The sequence below is a fragment of the Bactrocera neohumeralis genome, unplaced genomic scaffold, assembly GCF_024586455.1.
Source record: "Bactrocera neohumeralis isolate Rockhampton unplaced genomic scaffold, APGP_CSIRO_Bneo_wtdbg2-racon-allhic-juicebox.fasta_v2 cluster11, whole genome shotgun sequence".
NCBI classification, from domain to species: Eukaryota; Metazoa; Arthropoda; class Insecta; order Diptera; family Tephritidae; genus Bactrocera; species Bactrocera neohumeralis.
This window is the reverse complement of record NW_026089624.1, coordinates 1,093,634-1,101,241: the sequence shown is the minus strand read 5'-3', so window position 1 is coordinate 1,101,241 and position 7,608 is coordinate 1,093,634.

Below are 7,608 nucleotides of genomic sequence, written 5' to 3'. Positions count from 1 at the left end.
AATTCGTTGCTGCGAGAGATGGCAACTTGTTTGCTGTCTCAAGCAACAGTTTTGGCAACAGTGGTCCAAAATATATCTAACGAGCCTTCAGGAGCGCAACAAATGGCTCCACCCCAAACGCAACCTGCAGCCAGGCGATCTCGTCCTCGTTCACGAAGACAACGTGCCGCCGCAGCAGTGGGTAATCGGCCGCGTCGGCGCAACCGTCGAAGGCCAAGACGGCAAGGTACGAGTGGCAGACGTGGCAACCAAGGCGGGCACCATTAAGCGCCCAATTCATAAACTTGCACTACTGCCCATGGATGTTGAAGGATCCTGATCCTGTCAAGGTGGCCGGTGTTGCGTCAAGCGACTTATACGAATATATGTTCAATTTAAAATGAAAATAAAATATGAAATTAGAATTAATTACTTTTTTTGAAATGCATGTTATATTCGAATTATACTTTCATTGTACTTACCCTAATAATATTAAATATACTTACCTTAATCTATTACTTTAAGTTAACGAAATGAATTATACTTACCTCCTTTTTGTACATACATACATACTAATATTCCAACTGTTTTTTCCCGTTAGCTTTAAGATTTAGGCTAAGTCATCTAGTTGCTGAAATAAAGAAATGAATTGTAATTAAACCGTGAAATCGAACGGACGTGTCTTTTTCATTTGTCGGAATCTTTTTCTCGTGACAGGCAATTAGGCTTTTAATTATTCGCGCATTCCCAGTTATATTTTTTCGCATCTCAAAAACGCTTGAGATTTTTCAACAGCCCTTTCCTTTTCCCATACAAACGAATGAATGTTTGTTTGTTAGTAACGCTAAGAGAGCGGCTGCACCAATCTTGATGAAATTTTCAGAGGTTGTTCGTTGTGGATCGGGGAAGGTTTAGAAATAAAAGTACCTTATATTTTTCATGAGGAAAAGTCGGAAAATTGCGTTTTACACAAAGTGATCAATTGCAGATTGAAATTAGTTACAAAGCCACGAAGAGGTCGCCCTAATATCGGTCGGCTTTCTTTTTGGCATCAACATACATTGGCAGCCCAAGGCAAGGCAAGAAGTACTCCCGGGATGCGATGACATACGTACGGAATTATGGATCGCGGTCAATAAGCGAGCGATTGTCACGATGTCACAGCACGATTTTTCAAATAACAGTTACTATGTTTGATTTACTTTATTTTGAAGCAATGTATATGTGGTGCTGTTAGATGCTTGATGTACTCTGCTGAGTGGCAAAAAAGAGATGTGCACGCGCACATTCTTCTTTGAATGGTGGATGGTGGTTACATCAGATCAAATTTCAAACCTTTGTTTGTATGTCTGACAATAAATGCACGAAACACTATACACGTGCTTTTCTTTCGGAAACGCTAACTAGAAATAATCCACTCTATCGGTGTCGCTCACAAGACGACAGTGGCAGAACATTCAGCATTCAATTTAGAGGAGTGAATATCGAAGTTGACAACACATGGATCGTACCATACTCGCCATTGTTGTCTAATTCACATTCAAAACTCATACCAATGTTGAGTATTGCAGTTTGGTGAAATCGATCATCGATCAAGTACATACATCACCAAAGAAAGCAACTTGACGGTTTTTGGCCTTGAACGGGATGACATTGATGAAGGAACTGCAATGTAACGGTTGATAAGATTTTTATTTTTGCAATTCATGAATGTTTTCGGACAGTTGTACATCTCGCAGTTCATTTGGAGAAGACCAAAGAGTGTATTTCAACCCAGAGAAGTTTTTTTTTCAACTTGCGTCAGTGATCCGTTTGCGAGAACATTGCTCTATTCGGAAGTGCCTTGATATTATACATGGAATGCATCGTTGCAGAAATACTTACGTAGCAAGCAAAGCCAAGCAGAAGATGGACATCCAGGTGAGTTCTCAACTAATGCCTTCGGACTAATTTGATATTGATGAATGTACGAGGTTCAACTTCATTTGAGTCATTGTGTATTGTGAATGGTACGGTGTGCAACTTTTTGAGAAGCATGCCACCAATTACAATTGCTGGAACATGACAATCACTGGGATCAAACGATGGACGATGCGATAGCTGCTTCGCATGCCACTGAAGTTCGTATACTTTTCGTTATGATAATTTCGACATATCAGCCTTCAAATCTGCGTCAATTATGGGATACGAACAAAAATTACATTGCCGAAGGTATTTTACATCGAATTCGCTAAGAATTGGAAATGGGAAAATTTCTGTTGATACTTCCAGTGGTTTGATATCAATTCCACCTGTCTTTTGTCAATTCACTTCAACGAAAGATCAACTCATCACGAATGTTTATCCAAACATTGGCTAAATTATCGTAACTACGATTGCTTGAAAGCACGTGTAATTTTAGCTTTCAAAATACCTATGTTAATGACTGAAGCTGGAAGATTCAAAGTCAAATGCCGGGAGGTTGGCGCTCATACAAATCGATCGATCGTCTTGACAATGAAGACAAAACCCTGAATTATCAAATGGAATTTCTAAATTCTTTGGAGAGGCTGTCGCATCATTTGCGTCTCAAAGTTGGATCTGTTATTATTATGTTTCGCAATCTTCATACGCCGAAACTGTGTAATGGAATCCGACTGATTATGTCGCAGTTTTCGAATACAAGGGGGCCGAATGCTTGATTCTACGAATTCCTTTGAGCCCCAACGATTTGCCATTTCAGTTCACAAGGATAGTCGCTAGAAGAGTGTGGCATACATCTGGAAATGTCATGTTTTTCACACGGCCAGCTATATTTGGCGTGTTCTGAAGTTGGAAAACTATCTTCTCTGTACATTTACGCACCGGAACTGAAAACAAAAAATGTTTTTATAAAGCTGCGCTACATTGGAAAAAAATCGCAAATAAATGAATTCAACTTTCTTTTCGTCTCAAAACACATAATTTCACGCAGGACAACGCCTTCGGGGTCCGCTAGTTGCTAAATAATAAAAAACAAACCAAACCTAAATTAAAAGAAATACGGAAATTGAACGCGATATTCTTATAATAATTTCGTTCAAAACTCTTATTTACACAAAAGAGTTATCGTCCAAACACATAAAAAAAACATGAGATTCTTACATACAAAAAAGTCTTCTATTAAACATATTATATTCTATAACTTTTTTTGAACATCTACCAGCCTAGTTTACACTTAGACACTTTAAATTATTTCAATACATTTTCTAAATGAGCTCAGATTCAAAAGAATCTAAAGCAATACAGTCACTAAAAGTTTGGAAAATGATTTTAGACGAAAAAAGTCTGTGTACACCTGCAGAAGCTACACGCTCAAAGCAAGGTGCTACAAAGCAAAAACGGGTGAAAGATATTTCATACACCTAATTTATTTCCGAGAGTGACAGTCTAATACGTTACTGCACTCGATTTTCATCGCCACCTAAATCGGTATTAGAAATCAAAAAATATAATTTTGACAATTTTTGGGCACGTCTCCAAACGGCATATGACGCGTAGAATCTGACGACTCAGATCTAACAGAAAATTTTTAATCCTCGGCTTACACAAAATATGAAAATTGCTTAGAGAAATACGAAGAGACAAAAGCCATGATCTCTGATCAACTAAAACTTATAAAATCTATTGCACCTACTCCACAACCGTGGGTAGAGCGGCCACAAAGACAAGCCCAAGAAGCAAGTTTAGGCATTCACCTTAAAGTGCCAGCATGGGACACAGATATATTTCATGGTGGTTATGAGCAGTGGCCGTCCTTCCGGGACATATTTGTAGCCGTGAACATAAACCATCCTAAATTATCACAAGCGCAGAAATTGTATCACCTCAGATACAAAACTAGAGGTCAAGCAGGCGTAATAGTCAATCAGTTCGCATTAAATGATGAAAATATCAATTTCGCTTCGGAAGCTTTAAAAGCACGTTACCCAAACGAGAGAATATTGGTCGACAAACAAGTGACGATATTAATGAATTTACCAAAAATTCAGAAAGAAACAAGTGAAGAATTCATAAAACTTCGATCCACTGTTTCAAATTGTTTGTCGGTTCTATCGACACAGAATATTCCCACAGATAATTGGGAATCCATTCTGGTAAATATATATGTACACAGCTGCATTACCAGGAAAATCGTTACTTTTGTGGGAGCACTCGCTCTCATCGCGAAGAAAGAGCCCAACGTGGCAGCAAATGATAAAATTTCTTACTATCCGTACCCAATATGAAATTGCAGAAAAGGTAGATAAAAAACTAGTCAGAACGAAAAACGTTCAAAACGACCTCAATAGAAGCTTCAATAGACTCCAACCTAGTAGCAACAAGAATTTAAATAGAAGCTTCTTTAAGAATCAATCGTTTACATCCGAAAAATATAAACAAACGTCATGCGAACTTTGTAGAGGAGGTCACAAGGTCAAATCCTGCGAAAAATTCAAAAAAATTAATATTAGCGATCGAAACAATGTATTAATTATGTACCAACTGTTTGTCACATGCGCATACGCTTAAAGATTGCGAAAGCAAATTTAATGCGTACACTGCCATAGAGGACATCATTCAATGTTACATAAAATATATTATTCCAGCTCACCCCTAAACAGCGCAAACGTAAAAAGCGGAACAGGTTTAGTTGCAATAGAAAATTCAGAAAACTGCCAAGAAGCACCATGCTGCTCAAAGGCGTTAAAAACCCAAACGCTCCATAGCAAAAATCACAGTAGGGTACTACTACCCACAGCAGTCGTCTCCATCGAGGAGAACTGTTTTACCTCAGAGCCTTAATAGACAGTTGCTAACAAAAGAAATCACGGGAATGGGCGGAAGAGTAGTTCAAAATTACATTACCCTCATTTCCCCCAAAGCGGATTAGCGCATACAAGCAGAAGATATTGTCTTATAAATAGCAAGCATTGGTAAAAGGTTTCACACCTAAAGCTATCAGACCCAAACTGCAACACTCCAATACCACAATAGATCTTCTATTAGGCAGCGATCTCATATCACAGATAATACTCTAAGGCAGGGGTAAGCACATTAAGTGGGTAATAACTGTAAAATTGCCTAACAATTTTAAGTTTCTTTGCAACAACTATAAATTTATAAAATGTAAGACAAATAACAAAAAGCATAATAAATATTTTATTTTAGTAATCATTTTTTTAATACATCTTTATAACAGCATTTAATTTAGTTTATTTGAAGTAATAAATTCTATGATTGGTTTAATCTCATTTGTTGTAGCTAAACGCATTATTGTAAAACTTCCTTATAAAAAGTAATTTCAATAATAACTTCAGTTTATGAACTACTGTTTCTTCCAACACATATGCCCAAATGAATCTTATGAGAGCGCAATGTATATGATTAGCCAACACTGCTTCTACCGCCCGCTTACCTTAGAATTTCCAACTATTTGGGGTTTCCCCGTAGAAACGAGTCAGCAGATTGCTCTCTCACAACGCAGGGTTGCCAATCTCGATATACTGTAGTAATTATAATAAATGTCTTCAATATGTTCGAAATTTTCTTAAACTAACTCAAAATCAGAGTCGAATGCTAATATTTATAAATATATTAACTATTTTTAAAAGTTTGATTTCAGTTTTGATATTTTATATTATGAAAAATTATAATTGAAAAGTTAGATGTGTACAAAACTACATATGCGTATTGAGTAGTGCCAACATTGTTCGAATGAAAACGAGAACAAAACGTTTGGCGCTCGTAGCGAAGGGAGAAGCCGAATTCGCTGTTTCTGCCACTATCGTTTGTATTCTATTTGTGCGATTAGCCACTCTCAATTAATAGTGCCATACCGCGCAAAAATATTTTTACTTGATGATTTCTTTTTTTTTTGAAAATATATGTTCCCTTTCTATAGCACGAATTATTATTTAATACATTTCCAGAGGTAACTTAGATCTTTAAAATTTAACAAAACAATTATAAAAAAACCTCAATTTTTTGAATATTTTGGTAAAACAACTAAACTGAAAATATCACAAATAATATATTTATATGAGCATTTTCATTAAATGAAACTGCAATATGTTTAAACAAATTTATATTATGGTCACAAGTAGCTTTTCTTTTTTATATATTCAGATATATAAAACTGCCTTGCATATGTACATACGTATAAAAGCCCACAACTTGAGAAAAGTTTTTCCAATGGTAGCTAAAATGAATTTTTACAACTGACATCACCACCATTAACTGTTCTATCACATGTACAGTGGTGTGAACAAAATAAGAACAACCATAAGGTGTTGTGAAATTTTAAAAAGCGCTGATTTCTTATTAAATAAAATTGTTTTTAGATACAAGTATAACTCATATAATTTTTTCCTAATAGTGATTAGAATTTCCCACCATGCAAAGGTAAATACAAGTATAAACAAATATTAATGAGAAATTCTAAAACCTGCAAATTATGTTTATCTCTTTTTGTTCACACAACTGTACAATTACGATATGAAGTAAACTTCCGCTCTTTAATTTGTACACAATGTCAGTATTGCCGCAACCATTCTGCGATGAACATTAAGTTACGAAGGAATGTAATTGATTTTTTTCGCAACTTTTTATGCCCTTCCCTCTGTTAACTGATATTCCCCTTATCTAGCCCTCACGCGCACTTTGCTAACTTTGTGGGCTAAAAATGTGCCCATCCCTGCTCTAAGGTATTGAGAAAATTACAAAAACACTTTTGGCGCAAAATACCATTTTCGGATGGGTCCTAAGTGGACTAGTTGCGGAACTAGTCACAAAAATGGCAACTCAAGTTAAGGAAATCTCAAACGAGTACCTCAATTCTCAATTGAAAAAATTTTGGAAATTAGAAGACCTCCCCCCATATCAGTCACAACCCCTGATCAGTATTGTAATGACTTTTACAAAGCCACAACTAATAGATCAGAAAATGGTCGGTACGTCGTACGACTACCACTTAAGCAAAAATTTCCTAACACACTCGCCTTAGGTCACTCTCGCACCTCTGCAATACAGCAGTTTTTAAGTATGGAAAGAAACTTGCTTAACCTTCAAGAAGTCGCGCGTAGTCTTTTCGACCGCCCATGGTGAATAAAGTATTATAATTTTTGTGTACATAATCCCAGATATTTGGTAGCTCTAGTAGCTTGAAGTTAGTTCATTTCCAATCGAATGCACAATTTTCGTCTCTTTTTTAAGCTTGTCGACTGTTTATAGCGAGCATTTACTTCAGTTGCCTCTAGTCGTCGAAAAGACTACGCGCGCCTGAAGTCTTTTAGTTTACGCGCGACTCTCTGTGCACACTTCCTGATATAATAAAGTGTTGCAGTTATTGGTAAAAATGGATAAAGCAAGAATAAGTGAAAGTGAAATAATGAAATTTCTCCTAGAGGAAGATGATGAAAGTGATGAAACTTTAAGTGATGAAGAATCAGAAGTCTCTGACCACTTATCTGATGTGGAATGTAATGAGGAATCAGAAATATCTGAATGTAGACCAGATGTGGAATCTGATGAAGAAATGGAACATTCAAACGAAAAAAGTAACTCGGAAGAGGAAAACATTCCTTTGGCTGATAGAGCTGCATACTTCATGGCACGTGATAATGTTTCAAA